We start from the raw sequence: 27,959 nt of genomic DNA on the forward strand, positions 1-27,959 counted from the left end.
TAACTCCACACCAGTGAGCCAGATGTTCCACCTCCTTGCTGTAAGCCTCCTTGTTGTTCACACTGATCAACCCCACCGTTGCAATGTCATTTGCAAACTTCACAGTGGTGTTTTATACACACACAGGAATGCAGTGATAGATTAGCAGTGAGTAGACGAGTGGATTGAGTATGCAGCCTTGTGGGACACTGTGGTTAGCGTCAGAGTAGAGACGATGCGGCTGTCTACTCTAACAGGCTGGAGTGTGTTGGGTGTAGTCCAGTTGCAGAGTGCTGATGCCCAGCTGTCTGAGTTTGGATGGTACAACTGTGTTGAATTCTACAGTTCATCCTGTTAAAACTAAAGCTGAATTTAAAACCCTTCTCCTCACATACAAAGTCTTAATTAATCAGACTGCATCACAGCTTGAAGATTTCATATTAGGGCTGCTCGATTATGGCAAAAATGATAATCACGATTATTTTCACTGAAATTGAGATCTCGATTATTTGACGATATTTATTTAACCCTTTAAGACCTACCATAGAACCAAGTCCGCCAGAGCTTATATTATTTTTTTACATGTTGTAGTGCCATTTGTGGGAGCATTTCAAGTTGCTATACAACTTTTATAGCCCATATTTTAATAATATGTATGCACTAAGTCCATAGTAATTACATTAATTGCAAAAAAGTGCAATAAACTACAAAAAAATTGAAAATCGTTTTTGGTTTTTTTTTACATATATTTCTACTTGGAGAAATTTAAGAGGTTTATCCCGCAAAACTGTGAATACAAAAAAGTTGCAAAAAATAGTTTACAACAACAGGAAATTTATTTTGAGTGTCTTCATAGTTTTATTTTGGAGATACACCAATTTTTATATACTGCAGGAAAAACAAAAAAAACAATCCTATGATGCAAATTTGCAAAGAAAACCGCAGGTGCATCAAAATAAACTATTTCCAGCAGTGCAATTTGAGTTCCAAGCATCCCAGAAACTATTCAGAAAAGTCAAACATGACCAGTATAGGCTTTTAAGGCTACAAGTAAAAAACTACAATTTCCGCGAAAATGACGTCACTTCCGGTTTCGGCCAGGAAATGGCGGACATGCGATAGTTCGCACTGACCTCTGTTTCACTGTGGGAAGTGTTACGAACAGCTGATCGGACCGGCAAAGCTGTTTCTGGAATATTATGTTTTTGTTCCTGCAAGCGCTTTTTATGCAATTTTTGCAAAGCTTTGTGTGGAAGGAAACTGTGACCGAGGACAAGCTGATGGCATGAGATGTGAGTACAACTCCTCTGGTTTATTGCGTTAGCTTACAGGGTTCGTGTTCTACAGGGATTTAAAAATAGTTACACAAAACGGAGCGTGCTGCTCTGACCGGCTTTAAAGGGTTAACAATGACTTTAAAAAATAATATAAAATAGTGTGCAACACCACTGAAGTTTTTTTTACCTCTCTTTTCAACCAACGGCAGTCCCTCTCCTCTCCAAATAACTTCTGCTTAGCTTTCCGAGCTTCCCTCGGGTCCTCTTAATCAGCGGTCTCCAACCTTTTTTGCGCCACGGACCGGTTTATGCCCTCCAATATTTTCAAGGACCCTGTTTCATATCATCGTAATAGACCACTTTGCTCTCTAATCGCAGGCTTGTGTGGTTCCTCGAGTTTTTAAAAGTAGAATGGGAGGCAGAGGGTTTGGCTTTCAGGCCTCTTTTCTGTGGAAACCTCTCCCAGTTTGGATTCAGAAGAAAGACACCCTCTCTACCTTTAGGATTAGATACAAAACTTTCCGTGGATCAGGTGACCCTGAACCCTCCCTTAGGGTGTGGGGAACTTTTCATGATGCACTGAACACTTCGTCCTAGTCTTGCCACTACTGCATATCATTGAATTTTACCTTCTCTCTCTATGTAGTAGTCCATTTTTCCCACATTCACCAAGTCCTTGCATATTAGAAATATATCCTTTTCTCCAATATTGTCGGGCATAAAGCACCTTGAGTCAATTGTTGTTGTTAATTGTTGCTATGTAAACAAAATAAAACTGAATTAAATGGAACATAGAATTGGGTTGGGGTACTTGACTAGCGTGCTTAGATGTCACAGGGTCTATAACTCTCCTCCTGGTGGCTGACACTGTAAAAGTCACTGCTGAGAATCAGTTGCTACCATTTCAATGTTGCATCTCTTTCTGATTCTCAAGACAGTTGTTGGTATGTAAACAGCTACATACATTTTCTAGTAGCTGTCTATTAAAGTGAACAGCTGGAGAGCACTGGAAATTGTTTTCTCCTCTATTACACAGTGACCACATTTGATTTTGCTGATTCAAATCCACAAAGAGCCAATGTCGGCGACAGCTCAGTGTGAGCCTCCAGGTTATGACTGCAAACGAGGTGCAGAGCTCAGAGATGCTTTGTGCTACACCAGAAATAAAGAAACATTCAGTTCTGTAATCTTTGCCTCTTTTGTGAACACTAAATGTGCAGGAAAAATGGAAGAAACTGCAAAACTGTCAGCTGTTTACAGACCTGTGGTCGTCCCCTTGGAATAATACGTTAAACAGAGTCTATTTAAACACTATCTCTATGACCCCTTGGTACAGAGCAGCTCTGCAGGGATCTACAGGATTAACCAGCGCCTCTGAGGTAAGCTGAATCATAATAAACAGCAGCAACGCTTTGAAAATACCCATAACGGCACATTAGCATTGAAATGAGGTGGCACTTTTGTCAGTAGGTAGTTCTGGGTCACGGAGACAAACGCTGAATACTGCCGCGGGGACGACGGCACACACTCAGCTGTCCTCTCCACAGCCCAGTATGCCTACATCGCTAATGTCAATAGTGTTAACATGGCGGCTCGTTTGCAGAGGAGCACGGGATGAATTTGCTCAAAGCGCTGGAAGCCATCCATTTTTTGGAGAGAATTCACATCAACCCTGCTTCGTACTATGGGCTACATCCATGGCACTTCTACTCATAGGCTGTAAAATTTTAAGGGTTCGCACAAAGCCATGAGGTCTATGAGATTTGCTCCTTATATTCTTCACTTCAACTGGCTGTAAAACATCTCCCGCTGTTAACTTACCTTTATATAGGCCATTATGGCAGGCGAGTGCCTGCCCTCTCCGGCATGTCCCCCTCGTCTCCTGCAGTAAAAGTTCTCCGGATTTCAATAAGGCAAGTGCATAAATAATGAGACAGGGCATTTAGTCTCCACAAAGACAGCATTCCTTGTCTTTTGTCAAACGCATAATGTGGATTTTGCACTCCAGGAAACACTTAAGTGGCAGCTCTACGGGATTGTATTCAGAGTCCAAGTCACATAAGAGCAAAATCACAGTCTACCACTAATTAAAACGATAGAGGGAAACAGAGCTGAATCGGAGACACACACGGTCCTATAACTGCCAAGCTCAGCTGTCACAAACCTGTGATTTTTTTTTTAATGGTTTATTCAAAAGCCTGTGCTCTGGAGTGGATACTGTATAGCACAGGTTGTTCTTTCAGTGGCAAATAAAAGGTTTCCTTTTTTTTATTACTGTTCTTTTATTTAGGAGCCTATTACAGCGTGTTCAGCCACTCGGAGCAACTGCAGTCGCCATGCTGCGTGTCAGGCCCTCCTTAGTGAAATTTAATCGCTCAGGCTAAGTCATACTTTCACATATTTAGAACAGTTAAATTACATACACCCATGCACAATTAACTCAACCGGTTGTAGAGAATACTCTCGATACTTCCTGAATGATGTCGACACAGTTTAGCAATTAAACAGCAATGTAAAGCGTTTCCCAAGGAAACGGAAGGCACTTCCTGTTGTCCGTCCAAACAGCCGATGTGAAGTTTGCATGAACAGCAACGGCAACAGCTTGACAAGAGAGCGGCAACAGCTGCACGGCTCGTTCATGAATACAAATCAAACCGTGTGCCACTTTCAATTAGGCCTTCGAGGGGTACTTGTGGGAAACAATTCACAAAGGAGAAGATGTGACATGTTTCATCACTGCGTCATGTTTCACATGCGGTACATGCAGGAAAACAACGTGGAGTCATTATTTATGACTGTCTGATGCGCCTAAAAGTTGTTGTTTGGGCATTTGTGCATAGTGTTGCAAAAAAAAAGAGAGAAAAAAGAAAGAAAGGGCTTTACAGCCCATTATCACATCTAACCAGGATCAGATTCAGCTTAGCCTGACGACCAGAGGAACGCACGCCTAAGCTTGATGTGCAAAAGCTGTACATCATCACCTTACTGCAAAAACAAACTGTCCTTGGCAGATAATGTTCCATAAAGTTTCTCGAGCCGGCTGATTTTCCTCTCTGCGAGACATTTGTCAGGTTTCCCTGACACCGGGACAATTTCTGCTCCTCGCTCGTACATCACGGCGCAAAAGGCTGATGAGTTCTTTTCTGAAGATGTCAGCCTAAAATAGCCGTGCTGACATTCCTAATCACACACACGACATTCACGAGGCGAGAGGAAAACTTTCCATCTGCTCCCCCCCCCCAACTCTTAACGGACCGATCTCTCACACGCCGATGTGACTGAAAGGTGCTCTTTAGGTTCAGACACCTGCATCAAGGCAGCCTGCCATTAGCGTATGATGCGCACTGTGGTAGCTGTCACTATAGCTGAGTGTCTCCACAACAGAATGCCATTTTCTCTTGCTTTGTTTCTCCAGACCCCCCGCTACTCGGCCCACCGTTTAGCTATCAACCTCTGACATTTGTCAGCTTCCCTCCAAAACACCCTTTTCAGTACAGAGGAAGAAGTATTAAATGTTCAGGGTGGCTTCAGACAGGTTTACAGGAGGATGAAACACTTTGTGTCGTGCTTTTTTTCCTGCATTAGCTGGGAGAATCTTGTCAGTTCTGTGTGACGAATGTAGTAGTTTCAAAAGTTGAAACCCCCCCCCCCCCCCCCCCCCCCCCACACACACACACACACACACACTAAGCAACTACTCAGTCCTCCATGAACTTTATCTGAAAGTACTGGAATACAAAACAAGGACAGGAATATTGATGTGAGGGAAATGAAAGGCTGCATACTGAGCTGGTTAGCTTACTGACCGATCTAGCCCATAGTATGTTTTTCCTTTCATTGACCCAAACTGTATATTGACACAATGGGAATGCTGTAGGATGGCGCTTCTATGGTGCTGCCACGGAACAAGGCCATAGAAAGTCCTTACTCCATCAGTAGGACCGATATCAGCTTCTTTTGGGCAAAAGGATGAGGAGAGCCACAGGAGAGCTAAAAAATTATCTCCAGCAGGACACTGGTCTGAATGTCTCTGACCAAGCAACCAGAAACAAACTTCATGAGGGTGGCCAGAGGGCCCGATGTCCTCTAGTGGGCCCACTGCTCACTGGCTGGCACCGTGGAGCCCAATTGGCATTTGCCATAGAATAACAGAATAAGCAGGTCTGCCACTGGTGTCCTGTGAGAAGCTGTGGAAAATGTTATTCTGCCTGTATCATTCAGCATGACTGGTTTCATGGTGGGTCAGTGATGATTTTTCACTTAGATTTTTGCGGTATCTTTACATTCAGTCCTGTGTAGGTGATCCATTTGTTTCTTACACATTATACAGCCCATATGAGTATAGCTCTCCAGCATGACTTTTCCCCCCATTGAGATCTGATATGTGTTCTAAATTCCTTTATTTTTTGCAGGAGTGTGTCATTTAAAACCTTTCCCCCCTGATTAGCATCACTGAGAAATATAGATGCTTCAATATAACTTAACCAGCAATAAAATAGTTGTAAAGTATTAATATACATTCGTAAAATAGAGTACCCGTTTGTACTTTGTAACCAAATTTGCACATAGACTCAGCCTTCATTACTCAGACCCTTAAACACCACCAGGGCTGGGGCTGAAAGAATAGAAACACTATCAGATTCTCCCGTGTCTTAATCATAGAGTTGTGATATTCATAAGTCCATTAACTTACAGTCTGCATTTTTTGTTTGTTTTTGTTTTGCTGTCTTTCCTTCCTGGCTCCAAATAGCTCAGACTTTATTAATATTTAATCTTACTGACCAACGCATGTACAGTGCTCACACGTTCATGCAGTACACTGCCTTTTCTTCTCAGACACACTCACACCACTGCTTCGTCTGCAGCATCTGTGTTACATTCAGTCTATAATGTGGTTAACCTCTTCATTTTTTCCCCATTTTTCTTCTTTTGTGAAATCATCTGCTCTGCTGACAGTACACTTATTCATAACTGTGATCGGTCCGATGCTGCCAGCACCACCCCAATCACCCCTTGCAAACGTGCAGGGGAAACCCCGGGTTAGCTTAGTGTGCTAATAATCAGCTTTGTGTGACCACTTATCCTGATTGCCAGTGTTAAGCCAGATAACAGAAGGATACACTGCGTATTTTAATACATTTCATAATACAGGGCCCAGGACTAGCTTCCCTGCTATCAGACTTCTAGATTAGGTAGCAGGTGTGGTTTTAGCTCAGCTGCAGGAAGTCAGGTGGGGCAGAGTAGTTCAGAGAGCCGTGCCAGGTGGATTAATTGGTGCACCAACTGTGTGTTTTCTAATCAACTTGGTGCGCTGGGGCCTGAGAACGAACACACACACACACACACACACACACACACACACACACACACACACACACACACACACACACACACACCTAAAGAAACGTCGCAATTAATGCCGCCTCATCTACTGTATGCTCAGTTGAAAACACTTGAGTTGTTATCCAAGTTGAGTGCACTCTGGTAACACTGGTCAAGCACCACTGGAGCACACAGTTTTGTGTTTGTTTGCTTGCTGTCCGGCTCAGTCTCCACCACAGGGGTAATGGGGTCTTCTGCTACACAGATGTTTTGGGTTTGGTCCACCTTTTTTTAGATGAATTACAAGCTAAGTTGTCACACAATGCTCTCTTCTGTTATCCCTACTGTGCTCCACGCCTACTTACACAAAGATGGAGGCAGCAGTGGGGAGAAAAGACAAAGGAACTAGCGTGACCATAAATGACAGCAAAATGCAGTAGAGCAGCAGTGTCAAACATAAAGCCCAGGGGCCAGAATTGGGCTGCCAAAGGCTCCAATCTGTGCAAATGTGAAGCAGAGCATACATTTTGTGCTTGCAAGTGTATTTTTACAGGTTTTGCAGCTTCTTCTACTGATAAAGCGCTATACAAATACAGGCCATTTTTACCATAAAGAGCTCCCCCCCACATGTCACCAAAGTAAAAAAGTAATGCAACAATTAATAAATAAACAAACAATTAAATGACAGAAAAATACATTTTTTTTCACTATCTACTTTAAAATGTATGCTTCTTAAAGTGGTTTCACAGCCCAAAGACAGATTTCATTTAGTACAGCAGCATTTGTTATCATATATTAAAAAAAGAGATGTATTGAATAAATTCCACTTCTTTTTTTATATTAAATTATTTTAGGCATTAACTCTTTCTCCGTATGTATCTGGAAGTACGACAGGATCTTAGCTCGGTCCACACCCTCTATTGCCTCCCCGTGTATGAGGAGAGGAGCGTGTTCTGTCTTTCTGGACCTCCAGCATGACCAAAGAGGTCATTGTGGATTGCAGGTGTTCAGGACGAGCTTGTTGTCTAAGCACCACTTTGTCAAGTGTTGGTACATCCTCTCTCATCATTATCCGATACGAGAGACACCACTGTGGTATCATCCGCAAACTTCATGACTGTGTCAGAGTGAATATGGCCAGGCTGAGCACACAGCCCTTTATCTAATGTTCCATAGAAAACCGCACGCTCCTATACAACATTAAACAACTGTTTTTTACAGCGTGGCTTAAACAAACTTTAAGCTTGGTTGAAAGCAGTCAATATGAATTTCCATGTCACTAGTAGCCATTTTGAACAGCAATGACAAACAATATTGACTTGCTGATGTGCTCCTCTGTTCGGTCTCCACAATGCAGAAAGAATATGTGTTGTTAAGGGCTCGTAAACTGTAAACAACCAGTTATATAATCAATAAATGAATATAAAACAACTGGAGATTGCTGGAGCTCCAAAGGCATGTAAATGACAGATATATTAAAGGGAATATTAAAATGCCATACAGAAGACTTCTGCATTGCAAATCCTCTCTTGTTGCCACTCACCTTTTTTTTTGGTAAACACGTCGAGTCGTCCTCATGTCCTCATTTTTCTCATCATGTCCTCGCCTCTGACTTCCTCGAGGAGGGCTCATTGTTCTGAAGTGATTGGACCTTAAAGGAGCAGACTCTGTATATGAGTTTATTTGTGTTTGACACAGAAAGCAGGGTGGATGAGGGAGGAGGAGCATTTGTGAGGGCCCCATCTACCGATCTAGATTCAATTTCTATGCAAATTTGACGACTCGTTGTGGAAGAAGCTGCCTTTGTCTTGCGTGGGCAGGCGAGGCCGGCTTAAGGTGTCGCAACGCTCAGGAGCCGTGTGTGCACGGGCAGCGAGTGTGCTCATATTTTCCCCAACTGACAAACTTGGCGTGTGATGCATTTCGGTGCAGCAGCTAGCAACTGGAAGGCAATACTTTACGCGGTGGTGACAAACAGCTGCAGGGGGAGAATCACACCTAACTGGTGGAAGAGGCCAGCAAACTAATTGTGAGTCTGTGGGGAAATGTTCCTCTCAGCCAATGGGGCAGAAACCTGAGCGCTCATATTTCTTGGCCACTATATCACCCCCCGCCCCCAAGCATCATTCACGTAACAAATATCACCATCTGCCTGTTGCGGTGTTTCTCAAAAAAGCAGCCTGGGCCCTGCGCCTTCCATCAAATGCTACAGGGGGACAGTGTGCACACTGCAGTTAGTGGTTGTTTGCCATGATGGTTAGCTGTTGTTGTTGTCCATAAAAAATAGTATAGAGCAGCTGAATGAGCACAAATGCAACAGGCGCCGTGTTTCCAGGCTGTACCAACCTTGAAAGTGGAAGAGAAAGCTGCTCCAAGATTTTGAAAAGAAAATATAAATAGCAAAGAGATTTTCCCGCCTCGCATTTTCATTCATCTCCATCCCACACACACACGCCCACTTATGCACGCTTACAGAAGGGAACTTTGTGTGAGTAGAGAGAAGTGCAGTGACCCCCATTTCACTTACGTGTTCCTGGATTCGGACGTAGGGTGGGTGGGAGGAGAGCGTATGCAATATTGCCTTCAGCTCCAGTAATCCGCTGCTCTGCATTTGTTATGTGTGATTCTGGTGTGAGCAGAAACTACCTGTGTATTCTGTGGGCAAGGCTGCATCACACCTTCAATAAAATCTTCCTTATCGCTATGCAAACATGCACTGAAGAAAAGTTTTGTAGTCTTGCCATCACGGGCAAGCGAGCAGGGCCAACTCCTCGAGTTAATTATGTGCTCAGATGGTCTCGCTGACACATGGTACTGTAGATCAGTGGTACTCAAAGTCCCGCTTGGGGGCCACTTGCAGCCTATAAAAGACTTCTAAGAGGTCCTTGAACATTTTCCAGGATGAAACAAGCCCATCTTGGGCTGCTGAACCACCTCCTACGTCCATGAAGACGGCAGGATCTATAATTAATGTCTGATAACTTCATCTGCAGTTCCAGTGATTTCATTACCCTTCTGGAAGCAGTTCTCCCTAAAGAGGGTCAGTCTTCAAGTAATAATCCGTTGCATCATTATTTTAAAAAATTTCTGTTTTTCTACACTTCACTGCTGATTGCACGATGAAGCTAATTCAATTAGCTCTTCTAAGTGCTCTCAAGTCATTACTTGGAAAGATTTCCTGGGAAAGTGATGAGCTGAATGTTTACAGAAAGAAATGGCAGCAATTTAAAAATGAGAAGAATGGGTAAGTGATCGGGCAGGGTTTTCTGTGGGCTTCCCCATAGAAAACTCATACAGGGGCCCCAAAGGGCACAACTGCCTGTGTGGGTGCACCCACTTGGACACTTGGAGTCCCTGTGGGAGAAATGTTTGGCCTGCTGACAAACATTTCCTGGCACAATATGTACAATAAGGAAACACCTTGTTATACATAATATTATATATGAACATGTTTTAATAGACCGTCAGAAGTATGAAGCAGGCGATTGATTCCATCCCAGAGTAAAATCAAAGTCTTACTGGATCTTGTAATACGTCAAAAGAACTACAGAGGTCAAATTTATCAGATGATATTCAAGTTACTGCAACAGAATAACTTGATTTTTTTTAGCTAATTGTTTCAAAGTGCCATGTATACATTTGCCTAGCAATTTAAAGGCCCTGGTTTAAGCTTGGGGCTTCTGGTGTAAAGACCCGTCAAATCTCTGTATGCCACCAACTGGTGCCCAGTGCCACCAGTTGGGCCATGCACTGTGCAACTTACATTTGACTTCAGTACTCGTGCCCAGTGGGTGGGCTTGCTGACTGTGGCCCCACATGGAGCCCCAAGTGGGCATGTTTGCTGGGTGCCTATAGTACTCATTCTATAGTGACTTGTCAATGTCAAGGTAGGCCACACTGAAGAATATTTTACACAACTGTAAGTTACACATCCAATAAACTAAGACTACAAAATAGTGAATTGAGTCTCCAAGTTAATTAGGAAAGTGTTTATTGGGTTATTTAACAGCCACTAGAGTCACCTCTTAGAATTATTCCTGGTTATTATAAAGCACTTTTCAGACTCGGTGTTTATATCTCTTTTTTCATTTCAAGTCCATGTCATAAATAAAGCCAAATATCCTGAATAAAACAGATTTAAGGTCTCAAACAGGCCTCAGCTCACTTTCAGACTGGTTGGCAACCCTGCTTAGGAAAAAGGTTCATTATCTGACGGGCTGATCAGTCTTTGCATTATGCTGCATTAAACTGATTGCTAAAGTCTCTGTCAACAAACTGGTGGTGCTAGTCAGTAAGTTATTTGACTAGTTGGTGGGCGGTTGCAAGGAGGTATACAGAACTGCACTGAAAACCTTCTACCTGAAAACCTGAAAACTAGCAGATTGCCAAAATTGCTTGCAGTTTGCAACTACATTACAAATCAGATCGTTTTTACCCTCAAAGTTTTACTCTTTTACTCTGAAGGAAACCCATCTTCATTTTATATTTGCATTGTCCGTCAAGTGGGTTTATTGGTTCAACAATCCTCTCGCCAGCAGGGAATACCGGTCTTGTGGCTTGTATGACTGAAACTAAACAGCCAGTTTGGAAGGACCCCAAGAACACATGCTCGAGTGAACAATGCTTTGATTGCAGAATCACTACAGCTCTGCCTCCACCAAACCAAAACAGAAAAATACATCTCAATATGTTTCATACTGTACAATCTGATTAGGCCAGAAAGTGATATGTATGAGCCATAAAATTATGGGCCTTCATTTCCGTCATGCAGATAGAAATCTAAGAGGGATGAAATGCAAATTACCGAAGCAGTAAATGTGTGCCGTGTTAGTGACACGCCTGGATGAGCGAAATTCCCCTTAATGTCATGCATTAAGAAACAAAACAAATAACCAAAGACGTACTGGAGCATAAAAATAAAGCATGAAACATACTCTGACACCCTGAATATAATTTTTTTACACATAAACCCAGAGTTGACCATGACAAGTAGATTGGATTAACGGGCACAATTAAAGAGAGGAGGATAAGAAGTGATGACACATTCAGCAAACCGCACATAATACTGATTCAATATTCTAAATACATCAACTTTATTTTAATGCAGACATGCATTTTGAACCTTTGCACTAATTACTTCACTTCCTAAAACAGGAATTGGGATTCATTTTAAGTTTAATTATCTGTGCCCTTGTTTTTCGTACAGTTTGATGTTTACTCTGCTGAGAAAACAAAACACCATCAGTCTTCATCATTGCCAAGCAGAGCATACCACAAAACCTCTCTCATTGCCAAGACGATGAGAGCAGATGATGAGCAAAATCTTTTATTATTTTGGAAGACTTCTCTTTGATGTGGCTTTAAAAAAACCCCAGCTTTTCTCTAATGATTGTGCAGATGTAGAAATACACTTCAAAACTGGGAGTGCTTTGTTTTATCCAAGGTGGTACATGAACTTTAAAGCTCAAGTTAAAAAGAAAGAAAAATGACATTTTAACAGCTGAAAATACACCAAAGAAGACATGCAAAGCACAAAAAAAGAACTAAATTAGCACAATCAGGTTCCAAACACACCTGCGGAAGAAGAAAGAAAATCCTCTCTTGATCGTTTTGTTTCTTTTCAATGAGACTTTTTGCACTGCGGCGATTTTGCCCACCAAGAACTTGTATTTTTTTTTAATGCAATCTGCTTCTGTCAGTCAATTTAAAAGAAATTGCACATTTTCCTCTAAAATCATCGCCATCTTGCCTTTCAAGTCTCTCAGAAACTGTAAAAACTCAAGAGTCTCCAGTATTGGCGAATCAAAATCACGCCGCACCGCTGATGGCTGTTTCTGAACCACTCAGAGCTGTTAACCTCGTTTCATTCTCGGGATTAATAAGCATCAGAAGAAGCAAAGCCTCTCAGGGTGCTGCTGAGATCTTTGGCTCAGTGGAAGATTGCTCTACGCTCTCTTTCTCCCAGCTGCCTCCCTTTCTCGCTGGGTGTCTCATTACAGTGGTGCAGCACCAGGTAGGGTAGAATCTGTTGGAATAGCCACCGACGGTCATTTTTAAACCTCTCTCTCTACTTGTAGATCTGTCATCATACCACACAGGGAAGACATTTAAATAAAAATCTAATTAATAGACTGACTTTTATTGGCCTCTATCTAGATATAGATATTGCATCAGGGAGTTTCTAAATAATTAGCACCTGCACCTAAGGTAGCTAGGATAAAAGATATGATTAATCACCATGCATAGCATGCATGTGCAGCTCATATCTTTGGTTAAAATGTCTTTGAAAATACATGGGGTACAGGAGATGTGAGCTTCTTTTTTAATATTTGCAGGCTTCATTTTGTGCTCGATGATGACAGGAATCCAAGGCAAGGTGATACGATCATTAAGTTTCACAAGTTTGCTCGTAAAAATCAGAAACTTCAAAGCCCTCCCACGGGGCACCAATTTCAGCACTGCAGCTACTTTTAGATTCCTCACTGGGAGTTCTGTTATGACCATTTGTGCCTCTATGGTGTGGACTGGATCCTCCTTTACTACGTCAGAACACCATCCTTTCATTCTGAATTGTATTTTGTGTAAGAGGATGAAATTGCAGGGAGTTCTGTCTGGCGAGTAGGGCGAACGTTGTGTGGTACGGCTAAAAAAGCCCACTATTTTTAATGACACGCTATAGTTCAGGACATTTCACCATGTGTCTATACTGACAGGTGCAAATTCGAAGTAGAGTAATTCTTTGCAGACTGAATTATACCACTCTAATTATAATTACTGTTAATGACAAAATATGAAAAAACATTTTTTTGTATGTGCAACTCTGACAGTTTTGCTACAGTGGGATATCTTTAGCAAAGTTTGCTAAGCCTAACATATCCAACTGTCTGTCTGTGTCCTGAAAAGTGCTTTTTGATGGCCAGCAGGAGGGGACTCCTCTGGTTGTTTCCCCCCAAAAATGCTGCTCTGAATTCCTATCCAATTCCAACATTTAAGGAGTTTTCACACAGGAAGTGATTAGCTTATCTCACATTGTTTGGCGCTAGCAGTCGTTCCCTGCTCCAGTTGTCTGGGCAATTCTCTAACCTGACCAATCACGTATCACCGATCAACACCATCCTTCACTCTCACTGGTAGTTTCTAAAGTTGCTTGCCTTCAAGGTAAAAAAAGCTTATCTTGGTACCCGCTCACTTCACAAGCCACCAGTTATTTTGCCCATCGTTGGGTTCAGTGAGTGTCGACTTTCTCTGGACTCTTGGCACAACATTACTGCAATTCGCTTGTTGTGTGGTCTTCCTTTAAGCCAGTGCTGGAAATGAGCAGGTAAAAGCCAGATGTACAAGACATATCAGGACATCAGATTCTCTCAATTTGAGATAAATACAAGGTGTCCTTTTATGCTAATGATAATACGTAGAGCTAACCGTCCTTTTTCTGTAGAGTACTGGAGTCAAGAGTGATGGTAGCAACTTAGGACCCCATTATGACTTGCAAATTACAAAGCTGATGTTAAATTAACATAAACTCTGCAGTCGCAAGCTACTGTTTCTGCTGGACACTTCACCATTTCAAATTCAAAATTCAAATTTTATTTGTCACGTACACAGTCATACACAGTACGATATGTAGTGAAATGCTTGGACAACTGCTCGTGACCTAAAGAGAACAAAAAAGGAAAAGGCTATGAATAAGATAGGAAATAAATATGAAAAATTAAAAAGGGTAAATTTAACTAGGAAGGAATAAAATATAAATTAAGGTTAAAAATGAAATAACTGTACAACACAAATTAGAATGAAAGGTAAATTTAACTGGGAAGAATAAGATAAAGATAAATATATAAATTAAAGTTGAAAATAAAATAACTGTACAACAAAATACACAATACACAATATAGAACTATATAAGAATGTATGAAGAAATCTAAATATAAATAAATATATACACAATAACAGCAGCTGTACAAGTATTAACCGGAAATGAAGAATATAGTGACCAGTGTTGTGCAAAACCAAAGTCCAGAAAGTCCAGTGTGTGTGTAAGAACCATATGTGTGGGTCAGTACTGTGTGGTGGTGTGATTGAGAGACCGTATCGCCTGCGGGAAGAAGCTCCTCCTCAGTCTCTCTGTGTTGGTCTTCAGGGAGCGGAATCGCTTTCCTGACCTCAACAGAGAGAACAGTCTGTTGTTGGGATGGCTGAGGTCCTTCACGATCTTCCTGGCCTTGGTCCAGCACCGCCTGCTGTAGATTGAGTGCAGGTCAGGGAGCTCGGAGCGGATGGTGCGCTCAGCTGACCGCACAACCCTCTGTAGAGCTCGTCTGTCCTGCATGGTGCTGTTCCCGAACCAGGTTAAGATGTTTCCCGCCAGGATGCTCTCTATGGTGCACGAGTAAAAGTTCCTGAGCACCTTGGAGGGCAGTTGGAAGTCTCTCAAGCGTCTGAGGTGGTAGAGACGCTGTCGGGCCTTTTTCACCACGGTGTTGATGTGACAGGACCATGACAGGTCCTGCGTGATGTGAACTCCGAGGTATTTGAAGCTGTCCACTCTCTCCACTGGGCACTCGTTGATGACGGGGGTCTGGTAGTTCCTCTCCTGCTTAGTGCTGAAGTAATTTATTGATATATCATTTAAATGATATATCAATACAGATGCTCAGAAATTAAACACAGATTATCACAGATTAAACCGAGGAAGCTTTTGCAACAGTTTAAAAAGAAAAAACTCTTTCTTTACTCCAGATTTTGACTTCTTCTCCTCCTGTACCAGGAGATACCAGGAGTGGTGATACCTATCGTTCAAGAAAATATTGCAAAATACCTGGAGCAGAAATGGGTGTATAATGATGTCACTGGTGGTGTGTGAAGGGACAAATGTGGTGGTTATACTGAGATCCCTAGGCTTCAGTTGTACTCCGTTGTGAATATGGATACCTGGAGAGTGGAGACTCAATGGCCCAGTAGTCGATCCTGTTATACTGATATAGCATCCACTGTCTGGGGTACGTGTGTAGTTAGGGTTAGGGCTAACAGACTAGAGCTAACTGTCCTTAGCAAACCATTAGCACCCCATTATATCTCACAAATGGCACCATGTAACAAAGTTGAGGTCAAATTGCAGTGGAGTCAAGACCCTAGCACAGGGGTCGGCAACCTGCGGCTCTTTAGTCCTTATAGTGCGGCTCCGCGTGGTTTGGGAAAATAAATTAGAAGTATTTAGCTGAAGTGTATTTTATTTATGTTAGTTCTTTTTTAACTTGTAGTTCTAAATTGGAAGATTATTGTAATATTGAAATATAAAAATAAAATTATAGCTTTGCGACAGACTGGCTATAAGGGTGTACCCCGCCTCTCGCCCTATGACAGCTGGGATAGGCTCCAGCGCCCCCCGCGACCCTGAAAAGGATAAGCGGAAGTGAATGGATGGATGGATGGATGAAATGTAAAAATAAAATTATATTCTACTATTTTTCATTGCTCAAAATAAGCATCACACTTACGGAAGCCGGTATACCCGCCTAAATGCCGTGCATTTATCGAGACTTTCAACCCCAGGTAGGCCATTTATGGATCTTCGGATCCACATTATGTCAGCAGCTGTTCTCCACCATGAACTATGTTAAAAACAAACACCGCTCACGTCTCACAGATGACAGCTTACAGTCCTGCGTAAAGATGAAAGTGACTTCGTACAGCCCCGATTTGCAGACGCTGTGCGCAGAGGTTCAGGAGCAGCAGTCCCATTGTAAACATACCACGGCAGACCCGACGATGTTTCCATGAACATGCTTTTCAGCATCTCTTTATTGACCACTTTTCACACACGGCTGCTTTACGCACACAGCCGGCTGTAGGTTTTCAGCTCACAGCCCGACATATACCAACAACACGCGTTACTGTAATCTGATTACTTTTTTCAAGTAACGAGTAAAGTAAGGGATTGCTATTGCAAAAACGGTAATTAGATTACCGTTACTTTCCCGTAGGAACGCTGCGTTACTGTGTTACTAAAACCGTGATGTTTTTGCGAGAATGTCTCATAACAGTGACGTAAGCAAGTGCGACGTTCGTGAAAACCATTGACTGTAGAAAACATGGACGACGCGACAGCTCCCCAAAAATGAAGCTAAAACGTCTCTATCGCCCCCTGGTGTCTGGCTGCAGTATAGGTCATAAACCCCGCCTCCTCCATGTTGGCGGATGGGACTTGGGTCTGACTAAAATAAATTCTCCTCCTGGCTCCTTAGATAATTTTTTTCCAAAGATTCTTTCTTTTGTTATCAATAGTTCTCATCATGCTGATTGATGTCCGAGAGGTCTCCTTTCCCATAAGTTTGATTCTAATTCCTACCGCGGTGATGTTAAATTGGGGTGAAACGTCATTATAACAGCTTTGACTGGCAGCTGCAGTCGCGGAGAAACTTGCGTATCTCTGTCCGGAAATAGCAGATAGAGCGTAGGCTCTGAGAGGAGGGCCAGCGTTTACGTTACGAAAACACGACCGAGTGTTTTAGCCTGAGGTGTTCTTCAGTAAACTGGACTACCCGACAGAAGGACCCGAGGCCCCGCTGCACTTTTTCGGTAAGTTAAACGTGTTTGTAAGCTAATCCGTAACTACCGTCCTTAGCTAGCTCCTGAGACCTAGCTAGCTAAAATGAGCACTCGGCTGTCAGGGTTCGTTTAGCTAATCCGTGCAGGGGAATGAATTTACTAAAGAAATCAAGAGAAACGCTCCGGGCTGCTCAGTCACTAATTACTGTTACTGTACTTTTATTACAAGTATTATACTGTAAAAGCAGCAGGCTGCACCCTGCTTCAGCTCCTGTGCAGAGCTGATTATTAAATATGTGCAAACAACAGCATGTTTTCAGTCTCTTGCCACATCTGTAAAGACAGTAACATTTTTTTTAAAAGCTTGTACTTCAGTAACTCCTCATTAATCCGGAACTATGGTTTAAAGTACTGTAGTGTACTGTAATACTGAAAAAAATGTAAGAGAAGAACTTCAGATCCTGAGTGTGTGAGGACAGAAGAATCAGCTTTATTTCAATATTGAGGGATAAAATTTATATCTGAGTTTGATGGTTCTGTTGTCTTTGTGATTACAGGAGCTGCCCTCAGATTCAGACCTCAGCTCCATTGAGTGACAGCAGACAGATCATCCAACATGTTCACATGTTAACTGTAAAATGAACTGATGAAAACAGTGCAAAGGTTAAAGTACCACACGTGCTGTAGTGAAAGCTGCAGCTGTTTTATTGATAAAGTTAAAGACAAAAAAACAAAAGGATTAATCACTCATGTAACTGTGTCACTATATATCAGCATTAACAGGACCTCAGTTTGTATCTCAGACCTGCACAGCTTCTGTTTTAAACACTTGATGTACTCAGCTGCATGAAGAGCATATGAGATTTTCTCTAACACAATTAAATAAAACCTGATGAAGGTCAAAGGTCGTCACTTGTATGTTGAACTACAAACTTGTCATCTGGAATTTTTTCACAGTTTTTTTTACACATAGTGTGTTATTTACCATAAAGTGATGCAGAGTTATTCATACCAGAGTAATGTAACGGAGCGGAAAGGCTGATTTTATTTCCAAGATGTTTTGTGTTTTTAAAAGGAAGGAAACCTTCCTCAAAACGGGCAGAGCAGTGGAGCCGCCAAGGGAAAGCACACAATTTAAACTGTAAGATTAAAAATATAATTTATTATATTTAAATAGTTAAAAATGTAAAATGAATTAAAACAACCTTGGCCAAGGGATAACACAATAAAAATCAATAAAACACAACATCACTGCTTCTGCTCTCCCGCAGTGCACAAGCTGGCTCTTGTCGTTATTGCCGTCTGACTGCCCGCTGCGCGTCCCTAGTCGCTGGTGGTGGCGCGTCCCCAGTCGCTGGTCATGTCTCCTAACGCCCAGCTCCACCAGCCCCTTCGGCTTGCAGGCGCCGCCACCTGGCACCACTTACTCCTGGCCGTCTCTCAAGCCTCTCGGTCGAACTCCTTCCTTTAGTCTGCCAGGCCCTCTTATTGGCCTCTCTGGGATCTCTCGCAGGTGTGATCAGTTTATTATCAGGTAGGGGCGGAGTCTTTCCAGGACAAGTCACCAAATAAATACCATTAAAACATGCAGTAAAACTCATAAAAATAACCCAATGTACAATATTAAAATATTAAAAAGGTAAAACGCAGCAAAACATGCATAGTAAAAAAACTTAGATAACTTGTCCCTTTCCACCCTGTGACAGTAACCAGAGAGGATCACATATTTTTAAATATATAACTTTCTACAGGACTGAATATAATATCTTTATGTAAAAGTCCGGAGCCTCTGGGGAGTATCCAAGTATTTATAACATTACACAAACCAAAGGTCTCATCACAGTGTTCATGAAATGCTGGGTTTATCCATCTCCTGGGGCGGGCCTACAGAGGAACTCTGAAGATTTCCCTGTGAGGGAGCTGCTGGCGAAGATCATGAGTCCTGCTTGATCAATGCGATGAGCTTCAGTGTTCCTGGTGTTTCTTAAATGAAGCCTCTTTCAGTGGGTCAGCAGAACTTCTGGCACAGGACAGCTGTGATGAAAGAAAAGGAAGAAGTTTCTCCAACCCTCTGGACCCAGAAACCCAGCTTGGTTCTGATGGTCTCCCTCACTAGTTTCTCTCCAGGGTGAATGTAGCTGTTATACATAATATGGATTATTATTAAATGAAAAGAACACATTAGACTACACTACTGAAACGTTCTGCTGCTGTTTTTAAAGTTTCCATGTTACCAGGCTGTAGACTAGAGATTTAAACAGTTTTAGATCCATTACACTCACAGTCTTATGTTAAAATCTCAAAGGACAGCATTATATTTTTGATATTAACAGTAACTCTGGGCCTCTGTGGAGTGTGCAGCTGATCTCATCGCTGTCTAAAAATGGATAAAAAAACATAAGTGTTAAAGACTATTAAGCGTAGCAGGTGTGTAGCATCGCTAACTAGTTAGCAACAAGCCTCCAACACAGTGCGTATGCTAGCGGCTAATGTAGCAAACGAATTAACAACAGAGCGATTTTAGAACTATAAGATGATAAACTGTGTGTCTTTTTTTATAACAGTGACATGGTTGTATTTACCTTAATTAAACGAGTCGTCAGTCGCGGTAAACCGGCAAAAAACTCGAACCACAGGTGCTACGTAAAAAGTGTAGGGGGGCGTGTTTGCGGTCACGTCCAGCCAGTGTTGCCAACTCCTCAGTAAGGAAAATCGCTATTGGCTGTCCTAAAAGTTGCTAGAAGTCGCTAAATGACGTCATCGCCTAATTTGCATAATTGGTCATGCTAATGTAATTGTGACCTATGTTGTTGGAGAGAGAAATAACATCGTGGAAGAGACATAAAGTGAGTAAAAAACGTCCTAAATGCATTTAGAATTTATTTAGAACTACAAATTAAATTTCTTTTAGCAATTATTGTTTTTTTTAATGTCACAATTCCAACCCTGCTCCTTTACCCGGGCTTGGACCGGCAAAAGTGACCCGAAATAGGCACTCTGGTGGAGTTACTTTGTGTGTGTGTGCTTATAAGTAGTTTTAAACCTTGTGATTCACAAAACAGCATAAGAGTAAAAGAGTAAAAGAAGAACTGACTGCATTGCAGCACCCGCTGCTTGTTGAGAGTAAAAGCGATACGCGCTTTCACGTCTTTTTAAAAAAAAAAAGTCGCTAAGGGGTCTGAAAACTCGCTAAATATAGCGACAAAGTCGCTAAGTTGGCAACACTGAGTCCAGCGGGTGTGTGGGCGGGAGTGTTACACAGTCACTCCACCTCAAGTCACTACTGCGCAGACTCTGGCTCGAAATTTGCAAGATGGCAGCCTCCACAAGTGGGATAGTTTGGCTTCATTTTTGCACAATGGTAGGAGGCGGTGTCGCGTCGTCCATCTTTTTTCTACAGTCATTGGTGAAAACAGCTGTGTGCAGAGCAACAATGGATAATATATCGAGTGCAGAGAGAGTATGAGCATGCAGCGTTTAAAGCGTGGAAGTACTGACCTTACTTTAAGTTTGATTCCATAAAAAGTGACAAAAACATTAGTGTCCATTGTGCATGGGAAGAAAACTTCTTTTTACACCGAAAACCCCCCCCCCCCAAACTTCCAAACACCGAGTGCGCTACGACATAATGGGAAATTCACAGAGAAACTCGCGGATTCTTCAACTGACCGCTGCGGCACACCTGCACCAGGGTAAACCTCCGCCTACCCCACTCCTGCTTTACAGGTGAAAATAGAGCAAAAGGACCGCTGAGTGTTTGACTTTATTTAGTTTCTGCTGTGCTTTACTTACATCTATTTGAAAGAGTGAGTGTAAACACACACACAAAAAAAATATTTTATGTGCTGGAATGTGCAGAAAATAGGTTTAAATATTAAACAAATTTCTTCCAGTCAGAGAATGTTGCATATAATTAAATTTTTGCTTGATGCATAAAGTTAGAAGATTAAAACTAATAAAACAAGTTTTAAAAAGGGACTTTTCCATTTGATTACATTTTGTATGATGGATTATGTAGAAAAAGTAGAATTGGGCTGAAAGATCTATCGCTTTATCACCTATTCAGGTTGTAAATCGTGTTTTTAAAAAGTAACTAAGTAATTAATTACTTTTGAAAATAAGTAATCAGTAAAGTAACAGGATTACTTTTTGGGGAAGTAATCAGTAATTAGTTACTGATTACTTTTTTCAAGTAACTTGACCAACACTGACAACAACACAACAGCATAGATAGCACAGACGTTAAGGCGGCGAGGCGTGATTGCGGGTGCCGCTCAGGTGTGTCCGCCTCCCCTGCAGCGGCTGCAGACCACGCCCCGCCACACACATTAACCTGGTAAAATACATATTTAGGCAGAAATTTGCAAATATCTATTTTTCATATTTCAGCAGCATAGTGCTTTTTTTCCAATTATTTTTTTAAAAGTCAGGTCAAGGCTCCAAAAGCCCAAACGTGATATGAGGGTGGCGGCTCACAACAGTTTTTGCTTGCTACATGGATCATTTTAGTTCAGCTTTCCTTTTGTTATATTTCTTTAAGAGTTCAAAATGTGTTAATTACACAAATAAAATGTGATTTTCTCTATAGCACTTCATGGATTTCATAAGCAACACACCTTAGTTGTTCACACAAAGTATAAAGGTAAAAAACAATATATACAGTGCTATCTTCATTTTAGGTGTCAAAAAGTATTTGTGGCTCCCAGTGTTTTCTTTTGTGTGGAAACCGGGTCCAAATGGCTCTTTGGGTCTTAAAGGTTGCTGACCCCTGCCCTAGCAGATCCTCATGGACATGGAAAGTATAATCCCAAATTTCTCAGCCAGGTGATTACAGATTGTGGCCTCTTCAGAACATTTCTTCACAGGTTAAAATATTCCAAAGGGTACTGTGTTTAAATGTGATGGCAAGATCTCCTAAACAAAAATCTATATGGGGCAAGTTGGGGAGAGCGACTGGGGTCATGTATGCTGTGCTTCTCTCTTGGCAGCAAAAGCCAGGGATTACAGTGAGAAAAGTGTCAAGTAAGAGACTAATTGCTGTCCTGTTACAGTTTCAACTTGTTTGCCTTTTTTGTCATCACTTTGCCAAGAGGGTGCACGGCGTGGACACCCAAGAATTACGCAACGTAGGATTTTCACCAGTGCAGCAGCAAGGAAGCTGAGGGTAACCAGTGGCAGTCAATATTTTTAAACTGTAACCCCAGTGTTAGCTTATTCAAGTTGATCTACTATTGTCCACATTTAAATGAGACTTGAATAAAGTTAGACTGAATATAAAATCATGTTGTAATTATTATGGCATTTTTCCTGAAATTAGAAGAGAGAGTAGAGCGACGAGGATTGGTTTTATTTAAAACTGCTCAAGCTTGAAGAAAGAACAGTGAAGTGTAGTAGCCAATATGTTTTCATCTGACAAAACAGAGGGTGTGCTGTGAGACAGTCCAGAAAGTAACAAGTGGTGAGTTTAAAAACCTTATCAGACGCCAATAACTTTGCTTGGTTTGGCCCAACTTTTTTTTGTTTTTTCAGTGGACCTGTTTTGCCAGACCCTCGCTGTGCTGAGACTCCTGCTGTGTTGGCTACAGATTTCCCTGGAACGAATGAGGGAATTGTATTTTTTTCCCCAGCCTGAAAATCCAAACATGAAAAGTAAATCCATATCTAGTTCCACAATGTTTCTGCAAAGGCTTCTCTTTATTTTTTACCCTTTTCAGAAGTAGCTGAGCACTGGGTGTGCCAATGAGGAACTGGTGGTGCACTCCAAACAACAAAAAAAAGATGCAAGCACATGAAACAAGCACTTAATTATAGTGAGGAGAGGTACCTGGACTTATTCATTTTCCGTAGTGGGGGGAAATTATAGTTTCTAGTAGAGTTTGGAGAAAAAAATAAGCAGAAGTTAAGTTTATTAAAAAAAAGAAAGAAAATTACCTGTTTTTTACATGCACACAGACTGAAAATGTAACACTCGTGTTTTTGACCTTGGTTGTGTGAAAAAGTAATAAAGCAGTTGGGTGGCCTAGTGGGCATAGAGACCTTCCTTTATCAGAAAGGTCGCAGGTTCTATCCCAGCCGACAGCAACTCTGTATCCATCAAAAGCTGTTTATCCTCTGCAAATGTCCTTCAGCAACCCGGCGAACTGCTTCCTGCTCACCCACTGCCGCTCTGGCTGACAGCTCCATATCTTAAAGGTAAACACATTTCAACATCACCTGTGACCTAGCAGGGTACACATTATCTAAACAACACTAATGAATATTAATGTCTGCCCATGCCATGTCTATTATGTCGTTTATTCATCTTAAGGATTTCCTAAAGCAAAGCCTCAGCACCTCTCCCATGTACCTGGATTCAGCTTGATCGACTGGCTCGATCGAGGCATTCATCAAACGTCAGACTCTTTTGGCAAAGTGCAACCAGTCTCGGCCTGAATTATGCAGAAGGAGAAAAAAAAAGCTCTAATATTTCTCCCAAAGCCGTTGGTCGATGTTGTATCAGCCGACCCATTTTTATGCTTCTGCTGCTACTGTAGTGATTAATTTTCTTCAAAGTGTTTGAAAACCCATAGCGGAAATAACTTCAGAAGTCCCCCTCAACTCCAAAAATAAAGTCCTTACAAGTTTTAATGTGTCACAGCATTTTTTGGGGAGGGGTGGGTAGGTGGGGTGGGGGTCCAGAGTGTGGTAAACACAGCAATTTATGCATATCCGGTAAGTCAAAGCGCCATGCAGACAACCCGAAATACTGAAGCTCCAACTTGTGACACTAATTATGACATGTCAATGTGCTGAGCATTTACATCTGATTGAAAGCCCTGCGGCAACAGCACAAAGAGTGCAGTTGTTGCTGCTGTAAGCCACTAAGCCAATTTGTCAGAGTAAAAATCAGTAAATCTTTCTCTTTTTCTGTGCTGGACTCCCCCGAGAGTCATACAGTATAAACTGGTGTGAATGCAGACAAAGACAAAGAGGCGAGATAGAGAAAGAAGAAGGAACGCCAGGTAGAGCAAAAGGGGATAAACATTGTTTATGATCCCTTTTGTGCAAGGTCCCAATTTTAATTAGCTCCCAGCTCACGAGGATTTCAGTCAAGGTCCCTGGTTATGTGCAAATTGTTTTATTTGGATTCTCAGCAAGAACCTGCTCTTTCCTCATTGTTTTCTTTTTCCCCCTCCAGCTGCTGATATTCCATAAAGGGAGCTGCACCGGAGACGCGAGCTGACCCCGCTGAGAAGACGTAAAGGCTTTGCAGCGCAGCCAGCGTGGAGGGAGCCAGGCTGGACACTGGCCATGCTTCAGATTAAACGCCATAATTATTAATTCTGCAGCCTCTAATAGAATAGAATAATGTGCCAGTTGCCAAGAGACCGCTCCGCGCTTTCTACGTGGAGAGGCTTCCTGAGACAGACAAGAATAGAGCTTATTCGCCGTGAGCACCGAGGTGAGGAAATACAGGAAAGGGCTTATGAGAGGTTTTTGTTCCAAACATAAAATGCTCACTTCTGGGGAAAAAGTTAATAAAATTTTACTTTTACTGTAAAAGAGCTTTATTTTAGAGAATGGATGATTATTTTAGAAAATGCTGAGAGTTAGTCCTCCAACTATGCAATCCTATCAGTCATTTGTTCCCGCTGTCTACAACATACAGTGAAAGAAGTTGTGAAACAGCAATATGGTGTCACAAACACAATCAGCCCGTGTGCTACACAGGAAGTCTAGTTACAGGCTTTTTCACGTAGCTACATCTTCTAGTCTTTGGCTTGTCTGACCCTGCCCCTGAACCACTCCTGCTTCAAAGGACTCTTGGTGATTACTTTCACTAGAGGCCATCCTTAACCACCTGGATGCTGCCACTCTGGCTCTTCCTTTCCCTTGTTTTTTCAACTTGGTAATAGATATTCTGTTTAGGTTCCTAATTAGTAAAAAGACTAAGGACTCAAAGACACAAAATCACATCTGCGCTGATCAATAAAACTGTGTATAACAGTTGCAATCCTGTCTTGTTCCTTGGTCCTGCAAGATATCTGCAAATGACTATCAAACATTTGGTAAACTTTGTTTTTCTGTGATTTGAGCAACAGGCTACCATTTAGCCACAACCCCAATTCTAAAAAAGTTTGTATGCTGTGATAAATGTAAATAAAGACAGTGGCAGTGGTTTGCAAATTAAGGAAAACCCACATTTTACCACAGCAGAACACAGAAAAACTGTTATCGCCATAACAGTCATCAAAAAAGTTTGAGGGAGAGGGAAACAGCTAGCGTGATGTACCAAGTTTTCTTTTAAAAGTATTAGTGATAGCTAAAGACTTCCCCAAAGTGTATATTTAATATAATCATATTTTTAATTATGCTGATATAATTATACATGCTGTCATGTTTCTGTAACAAGTTTCAGTCCATGTGGGTGATTTGTTTGTATGTATGAAGAGCAGCACTTTGAAGATTAACCTTTTCTGTAACTTTATAATAAATCTATTATTATAAGACATAGCAGCTATATATTATTTCCTTACAGATTTCAATTGAATTTGTGTATCTTGTTAAGCCGTACCAGTTTCATTCTGTTTCCTTTTTTTATATCATTGCGTATATGCTGTACTGTGCAAAAGTTTGAGGTAGTTCATGTTTGTTAAAAGATTTATCCAATCTTTCCAGAGGACAGGGTGAAATTTCTCTGTAGAGACTAGAGATGGCACGATACCACTTTTTTATGTCCGATACCGATACCGATATCATAAATTTGGATATCTGCCGATACCGATATGAATCCGATATAGTGTGTTTTAATCAATAAAACTGTTTTTTTAAAAATATCTTGCTGCATTTTGTATAAGTTCATACTCAAGTTTAAAACAACAACTACACTAAAGCTATTCTGTTATACCTATATGCAAAAAAAAAAATATTTATAGTTCAGCAATACTGATCAATCTAATAAACTTAAACCTACACCATCCTCCCTATTCTGGTATTTTAAAGAGTACTTAGCGTAAATATTAAGCAACCTAACTAATAGGGTTCCAACTCCCAGCAACAACAAAAATAAATAAATAAAAAATAGGGAACCACCCCTCACGCTCCACCTCATGATGCTTAATCAACGTAATCAACCTTAATTTGATGCAGTGTGAAAAAAAATGCACAGAAATCAATTATTTTTCAAGAAATATTAAATAGATTCAACATCTTTCTTCAACAAAATTGCAGACTGTACAGATGGTACCTTCCCAAAGGAAAAAGTACTATAGCTTACTAGGGTATATATATTAGACTTAATAGTTACTATATACAGTAATTGACTTCTATTCATTTTACATCAAATTAAAACTTTCGGTGTAAGATTCGGATAATTATTTATTAAAAGCTAGACATTTTAAATGAGAATAAGAAAGAAAAGTATGTCTTTGTGCCCCCTTTTCCCTGTTAATGCCCTATCGGCCCCCCTGGCTAAACTTTGCTAGATCCGCCCCTGCACAGTTACCAGCGTCAGCTACGTAGAAAAAGATCCTCGAGTAGAAAGTAATAATAAATAAATTCTAACAACAGCTGATCAAGCTTAAACGTGCTGCTGTTGTTTAGCCGCTGGTTTCCTCTTTCTGGTGCAAAGTGGGCCAAAAACAAACCAGAGAGATGGACTCGCGACAGAAAAGCCGATCAGCTGATCATTAAGCAGTTTCATGATTGAAGTAGCAGCAAGAAGAGGCAGTCGCTCCATATATCGCTTGTTAAGCTTAACGCAGGAATGCTTTACAAACATTCAGAGATGGACTTACACACTTGCTTTACTTCTCTCGGGGATAACTTTGTCGGAGATGAAATGCCGGGTTGCTAGCGAAGCTCCACATGCTATCCAGACCACCGACAGGTCCCGCATGCCACAGCCGCTCTATCACGTGATGCATACTGCTCCGACGTGCTAACGTTCTGAGGTGAGTTACGGCGTGTTGCAAGTTTTGTGAGGTGCTTTCGTGATATTTAATGGATCGGATTACATTTTTTATTTTTCTCCGATATCCGATCCAGTAATTTAGGTCAGTATCGGACCGATACGATACGTAATATCGGATCGGTCCATCTCTAGTAGAGACAAAAACTGTACATAAAAGATGGACATGTCTACCTATGTGAGTCAGAGACAATGATCATGATCAATATGGCTTCTGCGCTCCATCTCTGCAATAGAGGCAACATTACTGCTTTGGCCAACACCATGGTGTTGTTTTGGAGCCACAATGGCTGTATTTGGACAAGCGGCAAAAAAAGGCTCAGTCAAAGAGATAGCAGCAGTATTTGCCAAAACCTTCACCAGATTTAGTGACTCAAATCACTACCTCAATCTGAAGAAAAAGCAAAGCAGAAATTGCAAAGAACCTTGGTGTGATTTTCGTCTGAGCTTTAATATTAGCTCCGCTGTCAAGACCAACTTCTTTCAACCAAGGTGAAAACTTAGCCACCCGCCACATGACTTGGAGAGCTTAATTCATGCTTTTATTACCTCTAGTCTAGACTGTTGCTAGGTGTTGCCGGCAGAAATGTTATGATCACATCATACCTCTATTGGCCTTCTTATACTGGCTTCCAACCCACTTCAGGATCCAATTTAAAAAGGTTTGGTGCCCCCTTAAAACGTTTGAAATCCTACAATCCTTCCCAAGCACAGAGGTCTATGAACCAGCTGCTCTTGGATATTCCTAGAGCAGAGCCGATAGAGCCTTTTTAGTAGTGGCTCCTTAACTTTGAAACTACTTAGCTTTTTACATTAGAGTTGTCGATCTCTCAGTCTTTTAAAAACCTATTTATGCTTGTTTATTTTTGGGTCTAGTTGAGCAT

General features: G+C 41.5%; 1 long non-coding RNA gene across 1 annotated transcript; it reads left to right on the forward strand.

Annotated features, from left to right (window-relative positions):
• The first annotated feature begins 1,084 nt into the window (after window positions 1–1,084).
• LOC308394454 lies at window positions 1,085–27,959 on the forward strand. The gene is made up of 3 exons (XR_013971217.1): window positions 1,085–1,271; window positions 23,255–23,318; window positions 24,304–27,959. It is a non-coding gene; the product is annotated as an uncharacterized lncRNA (long non-coding RNA).

Source organism: Rhamphochromis sp. 'chilingali', assembly GCF_963969265.1.
Source record: "Rhamphochromis sp. 'chilingali' genome assembly, chromosome: 3".
Taxonomy (NCBI): Eukaryota; Metazoa; Chordata; class Actinopteri; order Cichliformes; family Cichlidae; genus Rhamphochromis; species Rhamphochromis sp. 'chilingali'.